Source organism: Culex pipiens, chromosome 2 (genome assembly GCF_016801865.2).
Source record: "Culex pipiens pallens isolate TS chromosome 2, TS_CPP_V2, whole genome shotgun sequence".
NCBI classification, from domain to species: Eukaryota; Metazoa; Arthropoda; class Insecta; order Diptera; family Culicidae; genus Culex; species Culex pipiens.
The window spans coordinates 217,052,300-217,071,407 of NC_068938.1; the positions used below are offsets into that span (position 1 = coordinate 217,052,300).

A 19,108-nucleotide genomic window follows, 5' to 3' on the forward strand; every position below is an offset into this window, starting at 1 on the left:
GACCTTAAATTATTCAGTTTGAGTAATTAATTACCTGTTTTACTAAATAAATAGTCCAATACCGCTATATCGGCTGTGTCTTGGATTACATCTTCTCAAATCTCTTTAGAGCACTTTTGGAGTAAAATTTTTATTTTTCTAGGATTTTTGTATAATGTTATTTGTTAATAATCATTATACTTAATTTTGACAAACTTCCGAAATCAAATATTTTTGCATTGAATTTCGATTTCTTAATTCGAAAAATAATTAACTATCTAAACTGAATACTTTTAAACTTAACACCAAACTTTACCATCGCTTTGATTTTGTTTGTATTTTTGAACACACTTTGTTTTCGAATTGCATTTTTAAAGAACACAGATTAAAAGCAGATTTTTGAAGCCCAACTATTTTTATTTTAGGCATTCTTGTTTAATAATTTGCAATTTGTAGATATACGCATTACCGTGATAGTGTTTTGAGCTTTTTGGGAGACTTTATTTTATTTCAGCAATTTGTTTTTCCCGACCCAAACCAGAGATGTTTCATGTTTTTAGTTTTATGAATACTTTTATTACAACCCTGATTTTTCCAAAGTTTAACTAGTTTTGAAGAGATGAATTGGATTGCAGTAAAATGTAGAAACATTTGGTAAACATTAGGTTGAACTTTTTTTTTATATTTTAGTTAGAATTTGAAAATATTTTCAATTTTTTTGTGCAAATATTGCAGTTTATCTGATACATAAAATATTTTTAAATATCATCATCTCAGATAATTCATGAAAAGGCAAAGAATCATGGCCAAACAAAACTTTTGATTTCATTTTGAATAAATATTCAATTTTGCAATTAGTGAGTATGTTAGTGGAATTTTGATGAAGCAACTTTTTTCATACAGTACCTTTTTTGTATTTTTCAAAGGCATATGTTCACTAATTTTTGAAAGAAATATTCGAAAAATTGAAAAAAAAACCCTAAATAATGCTTTTTTGAGATTTGTTGATACAACATTGTTGGACATTAAAAGTTAAAAAATAAACAGAAAAAATTTAAAAAAAAGTTGGTACGATTTTCAATGTGACCTCTACGAAAACATTTTTTTGAACTTAAGAATCAACATTTTAAAAGGACGTAATGTTAAATATTTGGCTTTTGAATGAAGTCAAACATTGTGTTTGACCATTTTTAGATTTTTTGAAAATCACTATTTTTTCTAAATATTTAAACTTGTTCAAGATTTTACCTCTATCTAGATTTTTAAATTTTTTTTTGATAATAAATACTATACATCTAAATTTCCCAAAACTGTAAATTTAGATGTATAGTACTGCAAAAGGTTTTTTTTCTCAAACATATTTTTATCCTTAAAGCTTCGATTTTTTTTAAATTAATGATTGTAAAACAACTTCACAGATGTACAATGCATTTTTCAACATTTTTCTCATTGAAATGTTGAAATCATGGCAAGTTATATTAATTTTTATTTTTTATATATTTTTTGCCCTCCCCCCACCCTTTGGCCAGAGGCAAGGGACATAACTTTGAAAAAAATTTGCAACGGCCTTAGTGTTTTCGGAAATCAGTTTTTAGTGACAAAAATATATTTTTTAATCCATACCTACAACTTTACCCACCACACCAAATTGATCAAAAAAATCTTTCAAAATCACAGATTTTTGAATTTTTACATTTGTACCGGAAATTATTTTTACAAACTAATAATGCCAAATGGTTTTTCTGGAATACGGAGGCACAAAAAAAACAGTGTTTCAAAAATTAAGATGCAAAGAAAATTTATGAAATTATGTAAAATTTATCGCAATCGGTTGATGCTAGGTTATATTTAATCTATTTTACATAATTTCTTTGAGGTTTTTTTTTAATATTTTTTTTTAATTTTGTTTGTAACTTTTTATTGTACGTAATTCCTCATGTCAAGCATATTTTTTGTCAAAGAACACATTTATGCTGTTAATAATGAATTTAATTGTCATTTTACTAAAAAATCCTAACGGTACGCATCAACTTGGGTCTAGTACACCTTGACTTCGGTTATTCAGATTTCTATATTTTTAGTGCTACGGGTTGTAGGTATTTGATTTGATTGAATTCTTCCCTTAGATGTTAGACAAAATGGTTTACAACAATTTTTGGCTATTTTGGAGTAAGAATACCCCTTAAACAATATTGTTACTGTTTTGAAAAGACTGTTTTGCATACAGCTATACAATTTATCTTCCCAGGAAGCAACTTTACTGTTATTTATCACGATATCGAATCCTATCCCAACCTCACCCAGTAATTTGAGCCTCTCTGCAGAAAGAGGATTAAGGTGCGCGCGTGCCTAAATTTTCCATAAATCTCCCGTGGAGAAACTCAAAAAAGTCTCCCCATCCCTCTAAGGTCAAAAGTCCCATCAGCAGCGAGAAATCCGCGAGTTGTCATAAATCGCACATTTGCCAAAGCGTCCGACAAAAATCTCCCCAAATCAATGAACGGTCGGTGCCGTTCATATTTTTGCTTTTAATCAATATTCATGGACACCTCACATGCCACCATCCTCGGGCGGCGACGGCCTCTGACTTTGGTTTGGCAGCCTCAGAAGCTGCCGGGGACGGGCCAAAAGGGCATTAACATTCACGACAAGAGACGCCCCGATGATCTTTTTTTTTTACATAAGCCGCTCTCTCGCGATGGTGACTTGGTCTCCAAATCTTTACCATCACTTAATTTCATAGAGGGAAAAAAATGTTGTTTAAAAGTCACCGCTTTGACTATCACTTCTAGCCAAGTTGGTGAGCCAAGCTCAACTTAGGATAATCTATTTTAGAGAAAAAGCGAAATTTAAAATGCTGCAAAAAATATTTAGTTCGAAACAAACTTTATAGATATTTTTGAAAAATGGAAAAAATAAATTTGGAACCACCCTAACCCTAAAATTTTTGGACATTGATGCAAACCAAAGACTTCTTACCTCTAATTTAAAATTCATTCAAGCAACGCACCGTCGTCGTCATCATCGTTCAACGTTCCTCAACGAAACTGATTATCACAAGCAAAATGAATGAACCAGCAGCAGCAACAGCAGTGAGTGAAAGAGCTGCGTCGCAAAGAAGCCCATCGATAATCACAAATTAATTTCCACACTCGGCTCAACTTTGAAAAAGGAAGGAAAACCTCCCCCCATTGTCCGTTTGCGACGACTTTGAGACTTTACGACGACGACGCAGAAAAAAGCCCATAAATCCGACCAGAAAGCTCTCCCCCCTAAAAAAAGAAGAGGTACATTTATTATCTCATTATTCCCTTGACTGATTTTGGGCGCTGCAATTTTTCCCCCATTTGGAAGCCGCCTTTTTTTTTTCGTTGTTGCAAGATTATCGCCCAGCTTGAAAATGGTCGCCCGAAAGTCACCTTCTTCGACGAACCTCACAATCACAATCGCGATCAATCTTCGAGGCTTGGAAGCTTACTGGCGTAGTCAACAAAAAGCTGGCCGGTCGCGCGTTGTCTGTTTTGTTGTTGCTGTTTTTTATGGGACTTTTCTGTTGTTGTTTGGTTGAATTTGGATGCAGCAGACTGCGAAAGTGGCAAATAAATCAAAATAAAAGCCCAGACTGATAAAAACTGAACGTAAAATAATCGGTGGTGATTGGAGGTGAAACGATGGGAAATTTTGTTGAGTTTAATGATTGTTTATAATGTGGTTAGTATCTGTTAAACGTTCTTTTAATGATTTAAAGCATAAATCACTTAAACGATTGCTGGTTAGTTTTACGATCGAATATTTCTCAGTTTTGTTATGTTTTCAAAAATTTGAATGAGAAATAAATGATATTTAACGGAGCACACAAACCAGAGGTTGTTGCACTAAGATTTTTATTACACATTACATTCAAGTGTCTTAAATACAACGAGAACTACCAAAAAAGTTTGATACATCCCCTAAATTACTGTATAGACAAAATTATTTACAACAAAGTTTGACTATTTTGTAAATCAGATTGTTGTAGGATTGGTTACCTACGTTCGACAATTTTGAAATAAGAAGATATCTATTTCTTTGGTTGTTGTGCGCCCTCAATCAAAACAAATTTACAGTTGAACACAAACTTTGCCACATTATGCATACGAGGGCAATTGTGAAAAGGAAATTGATTTTTAAAAAATTGTAATGGTTTGTTTGAACACTGCAAAAATCACTTTTAAAAAGACCAAATCAAATCTAAACCAAATCTAAACCGCAAAAAATCAGCCTGTTTTTCAAATGTCATTTTTATCAGTTACGTTTTGCCTTCCTCACTTTACTGAGGAAAGGCTATAAAATCACTCGAAAAACGAACTTTTAAGTTAGACCTCCTAGACCTACCATCATTTGTACATATCGACTCAGAATCACCAGCTGAGCAAATGTCTGTGTGTTTGGCTGTATGTAGACATGTGTACCAAATCAATGTCACTGGAATATCTTGTCCCAGGCTCAACCGATTTTGGCCGGAATGGTTTTAATCGATCCGTCTTAACGTCCCCTAAGTTCCTATTTAAATTCATGCAGTTTTATCATGTATTTAAAACGTTATGTTAAAAAAACTGTTTCATATTAAATTAAAATTATGGTAAAAAGGGTGTTTTTTTCATAAAACCCTCACATGTTTTATATTTTTAGAAAGCATATGGAGCAATTCCAGCTCAAATCAGGAATTTTTCTGGTACTTTTGTACCCGACCCTCTCCGATTTCAATGAAACTTTTTAGACATGTTATCCTAGGCCTATATAAGTCATTTTTGTGTATATGGAGCCAATTGCACTCGATAATGACATTTGAGAAGGGTGTAAGGGTTTTAAATATTTTTGTATTTTGTAAATTAAATATTGCGGTATCTCGAAACCGTTGCATCGTATCAAAAAGTGGTCAAAGACAAACTTGTAGGAAATTTGACGGGCTTTCCGAAAAAAATACACTGAAAGAAAAATACACGCCATGTCTATGAGATTTTTTGATTTTTAAGTTTAAAAGTGAAATTTTAAGGTGATGTCACGATTTTTTTTCGCTCAAAATTTTTGTGGAAATAGCCTTAGATGTATCAAAAAGACTCACGAAAAATGCAGGATGGTATATCTCTCCTAAAAAAATACAAAAACCATTTACTAAATCGTTTTTTTGAAAAGTGGTCTAAACGTCAAAATTTTCAAAAACCCATAGTGGGAATCGATTCCCCAGACAATTTTACATAAAAGTCTCCATATTGACCATTGTCCTATGTCCAATCCTTGGGAAGATACAGCGATTTTAAAAATAAAAATGTTGAAAAAATGGGTTTTTTTGTGGTTTCTGGTAATTTCTATATGACAGACTTGTTTTTTCAGTCTCGAAAATATTTTTACCGGAAAGCTCGTCCAATTTCCCATAAGTTTGCCTTGGACAGCATTTGAATTGGATGTATGGGCTTACAGATATAAGCATAATTACATTGCTCTTAACTAAAAATAGTATATTTTTTTCAGTGTGGTAGAAACCTGGATAGTAAATGAGCTTACGTAAATATTAGAAAGAGTCAAATTGAAAAGCTGTCAAAGGCAAACTTATGGGAAATCGGACGAGCTTTCCGGTAAAAATATTTTCGAGACTGAAAAAACAAGTCTGTCATATAGAAATTGCCAAAAACCACCAAAAAACCCATTTTTTCAACATTTTTATTTTTAAAATCGCTGTATCTTCCCAAGGATTGGACATAGGACAATGGTCAATATGGAGACTTTTATGTAAAATTGTCTGGGAAATCGATTCCCACTATCGGTTTTTGAAAATTTTGACGTTTAGACCACTTTTCAAAAAAACAAGTTTAATAAATGATTTTTGTATTTTTTTAGGAGAGATATACCATCCTGCATTTTTCGTGAGTCTTTTTGATAAATCAAAGGCTATTTCCACAAAAATTTTGAACGAAAAAAAATCGTGACATCACCTTAAAATTTCACTTTTAAACTTAAAAATCAAAAAATCTCATAGAAATGGCGTGTATTTTTCTTTCAGTGTATTTTTTTCGGAAAGCCCGTCAAATTTCCTACAAGTTTGTCTTTGACCACTTTTTGATACGATGCAACGGTTTCGAGATACAGCAATATTTAATTTACAAAATACAAAAATATTTAAAACCCTTACACCCTTCTCAAATGTTATTATCGAGTGCAACTCGCTCCATATACACAAAAATGACTTATATAGGCCTAGGATAACATGTCTAAAAAGTTTCATTGAAATCGGAGAGGGTCGGGTACAAAAGTACCAGAAAAATTCCTGATTTCATATGAGAAGACCTTTTAGGTGAAGTAAGAATTTTCAAGATCTGACTTACCTATCTAAAATTACAAGCAGTTTAAAAAATGGTCTGAATTTACATAACCTCAAATGGTCCCGTCTGATCGCCACGAAAAAAGCCTTGTAGAGGGATGCCATTTTTCTGAAAGGCGGTGTCTGTATAATCTTGACAAAAAGTCTCATCACTTGTTTTTATTAGGACCTCTTAGGTGCTGCGATCACGTTAGGGGAGATCCATAAACCATGTGGACACTTTAGGGGATTGTAACCACTTTATAAATGAGAGGAAGGCACCAACAACCTAATGGTGGATTAAGTAACGTTTTCAAATATACTTTGCCTGTCATTTTACAGTAGACAAATTCTCAGAAATTTCGGCCTTCAGATTCCGTATGCCCATAGAATCCATTTTGAATCATCAATTTGTCCATCATTTTTTTCTTACAAATTGGCAACAACAGTTTTTTTTGAATTTCAAATATTTTCTAAGAATTTTTTTGACCGGTAAAGTATTAGGTAGGGATGAGGACTACATGGAATAAAAATTATGCACGGAAAAATGCCTGATTTTCGAAATCACTTTTTGTTGCAAGAAATTGATTCAAAAAAAAAAAACATTTTTTTATTCAATTTTTTAATATGTTTGATGAGACAGATTGCCTTATTTTTAAATTCTAATGAAGCCAACTTTGCAGAAAAATAAAAAAGGCCAAAAAAAGGCTTGATTTTATATATGTTGACCAAAATATTCAATCAAAAAGTACATGAGTTAAGCAATTCTTAAATATCTTATTGAAAAAAATAATCAGATCCTAATGTTTTGAAAATTTTGAATGATAAAATAAAATATTGTGAAATTTTGTTTTCAAATTTTGAGCCAAATTTTAATGTTTTGAAATGGTTTCCTATTGAAAAGAGCAGAAAATTTCACTAAGTATTTATTTTTGAATATTGAAAATTGTACCATTAATTCTCGAGATATCGCTGATCAAATACCAAGAGCGAATTGGGCAACACTGAGAACTCTAATTTTCCTTATTTGTTTTATCTTTGTTTGCCCATATCTCAGCAATCATAGGTTGTATCAACAAAGTAGAAAAAAGCAAAATGTAGGGTATTTTTCAGACATTTGAAATATGTTCTTGAAAAATGAGCAATCAAAAAAATTACCTTGAAAACAATTACTAATATTGGCTCAAATAATCAGGCGACAAACAAAATATTTCATTTGAAATCCTTAAAATTTCAATGAAATTATAAGTGCAATCAACTGAAAACCATTTAAATTCTGGTTCCATTATTGATGAACACTTTTTCATTCGAATGAGAAAACCATGGAATTTCATTTAATTTTTTTACCCCCCCTCGACTTTGACCAGAGGCAAAAACATAAACTCTGGAAAATATTTGCATCTTACATTTAAAATAAAGTAATTTGTTTACCTTTTCTAGATTAAAGAAATCAGATTGCCAGTTTTTTTTTTGCCTTTTCTAAAAAAATGTTTTTTTAAATCTTTTTTTAATGACAAAATAAGATTTTAAAAATCAAAATGCAAAAAATATTGACCGAATTCGCTTAGGTAAACAATGGACGTCACGTCACGTTTTTCACAATCTTTTTTTCCATAAATTGGCAACATATAGGCACTTTGTTAGAATGTAACATTTTTTTCTGAGAAGTCCGAAGGCTCAAGTACCTTCAATTTTGCCCAATCGATCAGAAAATCCGTTCTTAAGACACAGATGTTAGAGCCTTTTTGATTGCACAGCTGCCAAAATCGTATGAAAACTTGTTGAACTAATGTTGCAAAATGACTTCTAGTTTTATGTATAAAAGTACACACAAAGTTTCATCCAAATAAAAAATACAAAATTGAATTTTCATTAAATTGACGGCAAATAACATTCATTCAAAGGAAAACAACATTTTCACTGGGAAAATCCAGTTTAAGTTGTGCTTTCCGGAATTACAAAAAATGTTGTATTTAACTCTTTGCAAAACTTGATTTTTTCAGCACTCGTCGTTTTTATCCAATTCGATAAACCTCATTCAACTCGTGCTGAAAAAATCTTCTTTTTCATGAACTACTGTACGTTTCTATGAATTTATTTCTAATTTTTATGATTATTTTATTTTCTTTAACGATTAAAAAATATAAACTCAAATAATAATTTGCTTGAATAGATTGAGGCACATATTTACAACGATAACTACATACGGTCTCCACTTGTTTTGAAAGTCCATTTTTCAATTTCGGTAACTTAATACGGCACCCAAATTAGGCTGACCAATTGTATTAATCAAAAATGTTCTCCCTGGTACAACAAATATGGCATCTGGTTCAATGATCTGCGGCTGTGTGTGAGGTATTTCACCACCCAATCCGATCTTTGCGCTCGTGGGAGGCTGTAAGAGTTGTTCAATTACATAACTCAACAACAACGAAAAAAATGTAGTGTATAGTAGTGAATGCGCTCAAAATGTGGCACCTTTTTGCGCACACACTCGGACCCCAAAATTTTGCACAAACCACCAAACACTTGGTCAGGCTGCGCGGCTAGGCTTGAACTGGTTGAAATTGTACCTCTCCATCGCGAGCGAGCGGTCAGATGAAGTCAATTTGCAGAAAAAAAGCGAAACCTGTCCAAACTCCCACACCTTCCAATAAGTGAGCACGAAAAGAGCAGTTCAGCAGTCACAAGCCAAAAAGCCAAGGTGGATCGGATCGTTACCTCTTCGGTGAGGTATTGGCCCCAGCGGTGTGAAAAGTTCGATCTTCAATGTGATGATTTTGATAGAAATGAAATTGTATTGATTTTTTGAATCGTTTTTGCCCATCACTGGTAAAGATCTCTATTAAAGTGAAGAGATACCTAACAATTGATCGGACACTTGTCAGCATGGTGGTCACGATCTTTCGGCGCGATCCGCCCCCTTCAAAATTACCCGACCTACGCGGGGGTACTCTGCCCATCAGCGCATTGTTGACATCCAAATTTTGAACTTTTCGATTAGTATTCGACGGGACGCTTGCGCGATCGTGATCAGACGGTCCAAACAACGCGCGCGCAATCTGGACACAATGACTCGACAACTCCAGGAACTCTCGGAGAGTCCCGAAAACTGCGCAACCCAAATCAGCGCGCGCGTTGAATGATGATACTCATAAAGAGGATTAATGACACCAGCAGAGAAGTGCGAACCCACGCAGAGTGACCCGGGTTCGATTCCCGATTAATCCCCGAGGGAGAGAGGAGTTTTATTTATCTACCTCCACCCCACCAAGCGAGCAACCGGACTCCAGAATCGAAGCAATTATCGAAAATTAAAGGTGACTCGGCTTGATTCTGGATTAGGCTTTCGGGAATGAAAGAAAAATGGGAAATCATTCGCAGAAAATCATCGCCCCGAGAAGACCACTCCGCAGCGTGGTCAGTTGAATTGACACCTTCTCCGTAGACCTGCCGACTCCAAACTCCGGGATGGCCACCCGCAGGGGGGTCGCGTCTTGACTTATGGGATTGGTCAAAATTATGAGGATAAGCCGGATTTGGGAGTGACTGCGCGGTGTCAAAACATTGTGCTTCGTGGAACTAATCAGCAAAAATCATTCAAATTATCACAAAAGGTCCCCACACAAACATTTTTTACGTGACCATCAGGGCAGCCCCCCAAATCCTCTGGACGGACATCATTCAACAGAAAAAAAACGAGAGAGAGATTAACCCTTCCGAAAGTCATCATTTGGCAAATTCCAGACGTCCGCTTCCAGGAATCTAGCTAATGATCCCACCGCGGATGACATTCAGACCTACCCCTTTACTCATGTACAAAAAAAAAGAACTAAATCGGCTTACACAAGAGCGCGCACACACACACACACAGGGTTCTAGCAAGTGTAGTTGCGAGCTGAAAATAGCCGCAGAATCTCATCAAAGAGTGTTGCGCGAGATAAAAATCCAAATGAGCATTTAACTGCTACCTCTTGCTACCCTGATGGTCATCTTTGTGCGGGGTTCCGGAGCGCAGTTTGGGAACAAATAAAAACGAAAATAGCAATCGCAGCGATGGAGTACCGATCAAATGTTCGGGCAACGACTCTTGGAGGATTTGAAAAAAAAAAAAACTGAACTTCAAAGAATTGCTAAATTTAGATTTTTAGGGATTTGAAGAATTTACGACTGAAGGTAGAACGACATTAATTTAAAGGAAACAAATAATAATAATAAGATGATTAAAATCCCGAAAAATATCTAACATTTATCTGAATCCTTCTTGTCAAAGAAAAGCTAAAATTAATCGGGAAAACGTTTTTTGTAAATTCTATTCTGGTACAAAAAGCCTTCCACCAAATTCCTTTTTAAGAAATCCTTGAAACTCACAGAATTAATCATGAAATTTATTTTTTCTGGATACCCGGGCAGACGGTAATAACAAAATTCATGCCATTTCAATAACAAATACTGTTAAAATAACAGAAAATGTTATGGAATCTTCCTGAAAAATATTTTTTTGCATAAGAGTTTAATAACAGTTTATGTTATCATAACAAAATTTGTTATTGGTCTGATGTTGGTTGAAAGCCAAAACAACTTTGGAATAACATTTTTTGTTATGGAAGAATAACTCGAACTGTTATTAGGATGATCGGATTAGTTGTTAAAATAACAAAAAATAATAACAAAGATTTGTTCGAAAAATAACTTAAAATGTTATTAGTCTAATATAACAATAACAATCCAATAACAAAAAAATCATAACGACGAATAACAAATCCTGTTATAAATAACAAAAATTGTTATTGGCGTAGTATTTTCAAATATCAAAAACTGTTATTCCCACGTTATTTCCGTCTGCTCGGGTAATGTTTTTCTTGTTCAAATTATTACTGAACTGTTCATGGCTCAAAAAATTTAAAAATCAAACAAAAAAAAATATCTATCAAACTTTTTTTTGTTAAGAAACAGCTTTGCATTTTATTTGATAGTTGTTTTTTCAGTGAGGAAAGTTGTTTTAAGTGATCAGTTTTACTTTGACGAAATGCAGAAAAAAATATAAAAAGTGTTATTAAAAATTTATCAAAAAACCCTGCTCGCGTTTGCGAAATTTAAACGAATCTTATACATTAAATTAAAAATTTATTTCGTATTTCATATCATCAACAAAAAATTATATATAAAACTTTTGTAAAACCCTGCCTACGCTTGTGAAATTACAAAAAAAAATCTTATAAATTGAAATGAAAATTTATTATGTCAATCATTTTATTTCAAAGACCAAAAATAATCTTATCTACAAACATTTTTAGAAAACCTGCTCACGCTTGTAAAATTGCAAAGAATCTTATACATTTAATCGAAACGTCAATTACTTTTTCATTTTATTTCAAAGACCTGATCATTTAAAAAATGTTCTGCACATTCATAAAACAACAAAAATAAAACATAGACTGATCTTTCGTTTTTTGGTAGAACAGCTTTTAGGAAAAAGGAAAAATTATTCTCATAAAACATATTTTTAAAACCAGATGATTTTTTTAAAGGCATGGACATAATGCCATTGACGAGAAATAATATACCAAAATGCTAAATGACATGCATGGGAGACGATAGAATGGACAAAATCCAAAATTGGTAATAGGAACGTCAAAAAATCGAATAAAAGGTCGAATGACAAAAGGTCAAATGTGAATTTGCGATTTGTTTTTCACGCTATTGACATGTGGTTCATTCAATCATATGTTGTTCGACCTTTTATTATTCGTCTTTTTTCATTCGACCGATGTCTATTCGTCCTTTTGTTTTTTTTATCTTTTATTATTCGACCTTTTTTCATTCAAATGTTTTTCATTCGACCTTTTGTCTTTCGACCTTCTGTCATTTGACCTTTTGTCATTCGATCTTTTGTCATAAGACCTATTGTCATTCAATATTTGGTCATTTGACGTGTTGTCATTCGACTTTATGTCATTGGACCTTTTGCCAAACAAACGAATAAAAGTTTGAACGACAAAAGATCAAATGCAAATTAGCGATTTGACATTTCGTCCATTCAAACATATGTTGGTTGACCTTTTATTACTCGACCTTTTAATATTCGACCGTTTTTCATTCGACCTTTTATTATTCGACCGTTTTTCATTCAACCATTATTTTTTTACCTCTTGTCGACCTTTTGTCATTCGACCTTGGGTCATTCGACGTTTTGTCATTCGACCATTCGTTAGTGTATCTTTTGTCATTCGACCATCATCCGAGCCAACCTTTTGTCTTTCGACCTATTGTTATTGATCTTTCGTCAATCGATCTTTTGGCATCTTTTCATGTTCATGGCATGTTCATTCGTCTTTTTGTTCATTTGACTTTCGACAGTTAAATTAGGGAGCGTTCTTAGATAACGTAACGCAACTGGGGGGGGGGGGGGGTTTGAAGGCTTTGAAACCTTTTTTAAACGAGGTGGAAGGGGTCCAAAATCCATTGTTTTTGCGTTACGTAATAACAGAAGACTCCCTTAGATGCCTTCCTTAACAGTTTAATATCAATGTTTTCAACTTCTAAAAACTAGGTAAATACTATATTTCTGAACATGTTTTTAGTAAACAAGATATTGAGATATTGATTTCTTCTAGAAAATATAACCAGATATTTTTGATAAGGACCTATAAACATATGAAAGGCAATAGCTTATAGGTCCCCTTAAAAAAACTGTAGATATATGTATTTTACGACTAATTTTGATAATGACCACAAAAAAATTCAAAAGAATAAGAAGCGAGCAAAACTGCTCCGAATTCCTATGCAAAAAAATACATTAATTCAAAAAAAGTCAAGAATCTCACCTCCATAAACTTCCCCTGGTGCAGGTGGGCGGTAGAAGGTTAAGAAACTTTTGCGCTTCGTTCTGAACGCCCCATCAGCGACGTCGTTTCGTTTACATATCGACGCCGCTTTAGCTCGACAGAACAGCCAGAAACTGGTCCGCCGTAAACGTTAGCTCGTTCGTTCTTTCAGGCGTGGGTGTCACGGAAGGTCGCCTCGCGCTTTTGCGTGTGGAGCTCCCGCGCACACTCGGGGCGTTCTCGAGCCAAAAACGCGACCTCCACCTTCACGTCAATCCACCGCAGCTGTCTTGCTCTGGCTTATTGACTTGGCGCGACTTTGATCGGTGTAATGGCTTCCCGAGTGATTGATCTTCTCGCACCGCTGATGTAGCGGCTCCGGAAGATTTTGATGACCCGAGTTGAAGGGAGCGGGTGAAAGCTGACAGATTTTGTTTTAATTGGAAACCTTTTTTGAACACTAACATTAGTTGGAATAATGAAAAATATGTTAAATTAACAATGCTTGTATTGATCTGGTTAAAAAAATTGAATTTAAAAACACAATTTGTTGTTCTATCAAGTTATGTTACTACAACTCAGATGTCTCGTTTGTTCGGGCATTCTTCGGAGTAGCCGACCACGCTGGAGGAAGAGCGGGATCATTTAAGATGACAATAAGCTGGTAATTGGATTTGGCGCGCTTACTCGCGATGACCTTGGCCGACCTGGCCCGGGGCCATTTCGGCCCGCGCTTACACAATGGGGCAATCTCGAGCGGCCGGGACTTCGGGGTGGGACCTGCCTCTTTGTTTGCCACCGCGCGGTCAGTCGAGCATGAAATAGGGCCCGCCCAGTGAGTTTCTGGACCACGGGTAGAACATTTGGGCGGGGTGTTTTGAAGTGGCTTAATTATTGGACCTTGGGAGGTCTGTAGGGAAGCTGTTGGTAATTTTTTGGGGTTATTGCGTATTATCGGGGGGAAATTAGGGTAATGATGATGAAGATATTTACAATGATCGTGATTTGAACGCTTGGGGCGATTTTGATTAAATGATGAATGTCCCGCAATTTCACCATTTAAAATGCAATTAAAACTGACAAAGGCTTTCTTTATCTCCTTCCAGATTACCCAATTCCTTGTGAACAAAATTGAGTAAGTACCTAGCCAGGGGCCGGAATTGTCCCCTTGAAATTAACATATCAGCCCCAAACATGGACCGAATCATTACGGTAATTGCCGTCCTGCTGTTTCAGGCTTGAAAACTCTTCTCCTCATTAAAACCTGTCATGCATGTGCCAATTCAAATTGACCCCCGTGGAGTTTCCCCACCCAAAAAAAAGTCTGCCTAAGTGATTTATCGTTTGTTCCTCGCCCAAACAAAACAAAGTGAAATCAAATCCCTTAATTGAATTCTTTTGTATGCGTACATTTGCTGTTTTGCTTTTCGGAGAAAGATCGTCAGCAAATATTTGCGACGCGAGATTCACTTTTCAAAGTGGCTTAACATCACTCGAGAAAGTCTGAATAATTATTTGTCGAGTCAGTTTCAAACATTCACTCCATAACGTCAAGATTGTCAAAACCTGACGTTATCGTTTATTTTCGCCAAACACATGGGAAGATTCCACAACAATCAGACAGCTTGAATAACAACCAAAACAAGCATTTAATGAGATTTTCTCTCTCTCGTGGTGTGTTTTTGCTCACACCCTCTCGGAGGAGGCTTCTTTTTCGCTGAACGGCTTGCACAGATTCAGGTGTGACATTATCGTGGAGGAAATTTGGCTCCCACTTGGGGAAGACACGCCGATTTTTTACCGGGTGAGCTCAACGACCGAAAATGCGTGACAAGCGACGAACCGCGCACGCTGTGTGTTGTTTGATCGGTGTGATAGGAAATTTGGTGAATGAATTTCACTCGTTTTGGGATAATAAAATGTCATTGTTTATTCAATAAGCATGATTTTCGGGGTTCAAGTTGAAGAAAATTCCCAAATAAATAAATTCAATAGCTTTGGAAAATTGTTTCTGAGGTGGTCTGCTACAATTTACATCAAAATGATCAATTGCAGTGCAGTTAAAATGCCCGTTTCTTGCTCGCATCTATGGCATCTAAAGTACGTGGTATCTGGTCAGGCTGAACGATCGCGATGGTGACACGCTAAGTACACAGTATGTGTGGTACCCATGAAATACTAGCTCATGACGAAGTCCAACATGAAGTACAACGCACGGCGTTTCGCTGAAGGACTCGATTTGCATAAGAGGTCGTGATTGAAACCTGCCAGCCTGGCAGTTAAGCTAGGTCGTAACTCTGCAAGGTTGGCCAATCGTTATTCTAATGAAGTTTGCTTTTTGTTAGGACTTTTAAATTCAATCCGGATCACTACTAATGAGAACCGTTCCTTATTGATTCCCCGATATTCTGTCCCACCGTACTCCATGCAACGGCCTTCAGCCCACTTACAGTCAGTGTCAACCGGGTTGGCGGCTCAACCCGGTTTCGCACACACTTCTGGGTCTGTGGTGACAACTTTTTCTCTCGGAAAGAAATCGTCATGATGTCATCGTCGTAAATATAGTCTTAATCATATGCAATAAACGCGATCGACGACCGCCGCCGTGTCGTGGACGTTGGTTTTGGTCCACGAGATCCCGCAGGGGCCAGACCAAGAAGCAAGAAGCATTTCGGGACTTTGCGCGCGGGTGACAGAAAAGAAACGATAGTTGTTTATTTAAATTTATACAAAGTGCCTGCGCGATGGCGTCGGGGAAGACAGGTCATATGGTTATTTTCACCTTTTCTAACCGGTACCGTGGCGGCGGTGATGATATGTATAAAGTACACCTCAAGATTGGTAATGAATGAAGTGGATTGTAGGGTTTCGAGCTGGTGGGCACGAACTCAACCTGCGAGGAGTTTCTTCTTAGAAGTCCATCGAATGAGGCTTATTTATGCGTGTTTGAGCCTTTAATTCCACACCTCGCAGGTCGTGGTCATGTGGACAGAGAGAGAAAGAGAGAGGGAGGGTGCGATGATTTATGATCATCGATGCAAATTGAACTGCTTACCGAGGGCCTACGATTGACTTGGAATTGTTGTTTTAAGGTGATGTGCATTGTTCTTAGGTGGGGAGGCATTTAAGTCCACTTTACGGCTCAACTAGTTTTATTACTTTATGTTAAGTTTGTCCTAACCCGGGCAGACGGTAATAACAAAATTCATGCCATTTCAAAAACAAATACTGTTAAAATAACAAAAAATGTTATGGATTCTTCTTGAAAAATCCATTTTTGCATAAGGGTTTAATAACAGTTTATGTTATCATAACAAAATTTGTTATTGGTCTGATATTGGTAGACAGCCAAAACAACTTTGCAATAACATTTTTTGTTATGGAAGAATACCTCCAACTGTTATTGGGATGATCGGATTAGTTGTTAAAATAACAAAAAATAATAACAAAGATTTGTTCGTAAAATAACTAAAAATGTGATAAGTCTGTTATTACAGTAACAATCCAATAACAAAAAAAATCATAACGACGAATAACAAATCTTGTTATAAATAACATTAAATGTTATTGGCCTAGTATTTTCAAATATCAGAAAATGTTATTCCCAAGTTATTACCGTCTGCTCGGGAACAAAGAAATATTTGCTTCGCAGGTTTCATGATCATGCCAGCATGCCAAGTTTAAGGGCAGTTATGTTTATTTTCTTCATATTGTTTGTTTGTTTGACATTTGTTTTAATTTGATATTTCTTTAAACAATTCAATGTTAAAATATATATCTTTCCCAAAAATTATACCTAATGGGTTTATGGCATCGAAAGAATCAACGCTTTTTGGCTCAGAAGGATGTTTGAAAACTTTTGAGGGTGATTTAGAATTGTTATACCAGTTTTGAGCACCTTGTACCTTTATCCAGGAGCAAGATAAGACAATACTTTTTTCGAGAAAATTTAAACAAATTTTCTTGAACAAACACTTGATCGCTATTGTATCAGTTTTTCAATTGCTAGAAAAAAATAAAATACAAAAATTCAATAACTTAAAAGTGGGTTTTCCCTTACAAACTCCCATCATACATTATTAAAATGCTTTGAGGAAAGCCGGATCTGCTCAGAATCCTCCCAAATATAAGAAGGTTTTTGAGGCCTGATCGTGACCAGAAAATGGCTGTTCAGCATATCGAGCCACAGTAAATTTTACGTAAATGTAAAAAAATCTGTATCTCGAGAAGGAATTTCCTGATCGATTTGGTGTCTTGGGTAATGTCATACACTGAATAAAAATAAATCAAAATTATTTTTTCTATGAATTTTGCCTCTTTTTCTTATTTAGTAATTGGGGTTATCGAATTACTAAATGAGGAAAGTTGGCAAAATTCTTAGAATATAGGAATTTTGTTTTTTTTTCTTTATTTCAGTGTAGGTTATGGTTAAAAGTTTTCAGATAAATAGGTACACGGTTTTTTTGTGCCGATTGCGTTATTTGACATGTTTTCACAAAAAAAATTGAATTCCCAAAATACGTATTTTTTTATTTTCAATTTTTTATATGATAATGTGAAAAATCTGGTACTAGAGATAAAAATCACAAATAAAATATTTTTGGAAATATTGAAAATATTGTCAAAACAATCAAACGAAATCATATCTGCTTTCGAAAATGGCTGAATTTTTTTTTATTAAATGTTGGGTTTTTGAATAATAACAATTTTATGGTAAATAAAAAAATAGTTTAGTTTTTTAATTGTGAACTATAGGTAATACCTTATGGAAAAAAATCGTTTAGCTGAGAAAATTTTCAACAATTTTCATTGCAATTTTTCTCTTTTTGGCAATGTTGAATGGATATTTGAAAACATTCAAAAAATATTTTCAAAAGGTTTAAAAATTCGATGTTATTTTTATAGAAAAAAGTAGAAAATTTCATAATAGTTTTATTTCAAACACTGAATATCGATTCAATATTTTCCGAGATATCGAGAGTTGAAAAATGAGTGCTAATTAGATGACACATTTTTCACCAAATTTAGTTTAGCAGTCCAATAAAAAAATGTTAAAATCGAAAAATTCTAGAGTAAATTTCAATTTCAAAGCAAAAAATAAAAAAAGTGCCTGTAAAAACATGAAAAAAAAACTCAATAGGCAAAAAGTAATTATAGGAGGTGGTAGAATAAGCCAAATACTATCAGAAACAAACATATCGACGTCGTCGTGCTATCTTGTCGCACCCGCCATTTTGACGTTCCGAGAAAAACGCGTTTTTATGTTTGACCTTGAATATTCAAAAACGAAAGCACGCAATGTAAACAATAACAAACACGTTTTGTTTGGCTCACCATTCTGTGCATTGTCCCAAAGTTTGGTTGAAGTTGGTTGCTGGAGTCCCGAGTTATAATTACAAATCGTCGCCATCGTGCTAACTTGTCGTACGTGCATTTTGGGCCAAATTGAGTTAAGAACGCCATTTTGTGCAGCTCACAATGCCTCACCTTTTGACCTTCACAGATCCCCAAAATTCGATTTCAATCCTGAGATATTCAACAAGAACCGAAAAAACTCCGTGCATTTTTGTCACTCTACATATGAAAGTAGTTTCAATCTTGTCGTGCTATCTTGTCACTCCATGAAAATTGATGTAAGTGCGACAAAAGGCCAAAGGGATTTCAGGCCAGGAAAGTCAGGATGCGTTTGTCGCACGTACAAGCTAGACTACCGTAAACATTTGTAATTATAACTCGGGACTCCAGCAACCAACTTCAACCAAACTTTGGGACAATGCACAGAATGGTGAGCCAAACAAAACGTGTTTGTTATTGTTTACATTGCGTGCTCTCGTTTTTTAATATTCAAGGTCAAACATTAAAACGCGTTTTTCTCGGAACGTCAAAATGGCGGGTGCGACAAGATAGCACGACGACGTCGAAATGTTTACGGTAGTCTATCTTGTACGTGCGACAAACGCATCCT

General features: G+C 35.0%; 2 protein-coding genes across 2 annotated transcripts in view; one reads left to right on the forward strand and one right to left on the reverse strand.

The window, feature by feature from the left end:
- The window catches only part of LOC120427503 (trypsin-1-like), a 128,586-nt gene that overhangs the window by 76,751 nt on the left and 32,727 nt on the right, over positions 1–19,108 (reverse strand). The gene's annotated exons all lie outside the window — the stretch shown is intronic.
- Positions 1–19,108, forward strand: part of LOC120427502 (uncharacterized) — a 60,610-nt gene that overhangs the window by 920 nt on the left and 40,582 nt on the right. Inside the window, exon 2 of the mRNA XM_039592356.2 lies at positions 14,250–14,278. The gene's annotated coding sequence lies outside the window, so the exon portion shown is untranslated. The remainder of the gene's footprint in view (positions 1–14,249; positions 14,279–19,108) is intronic.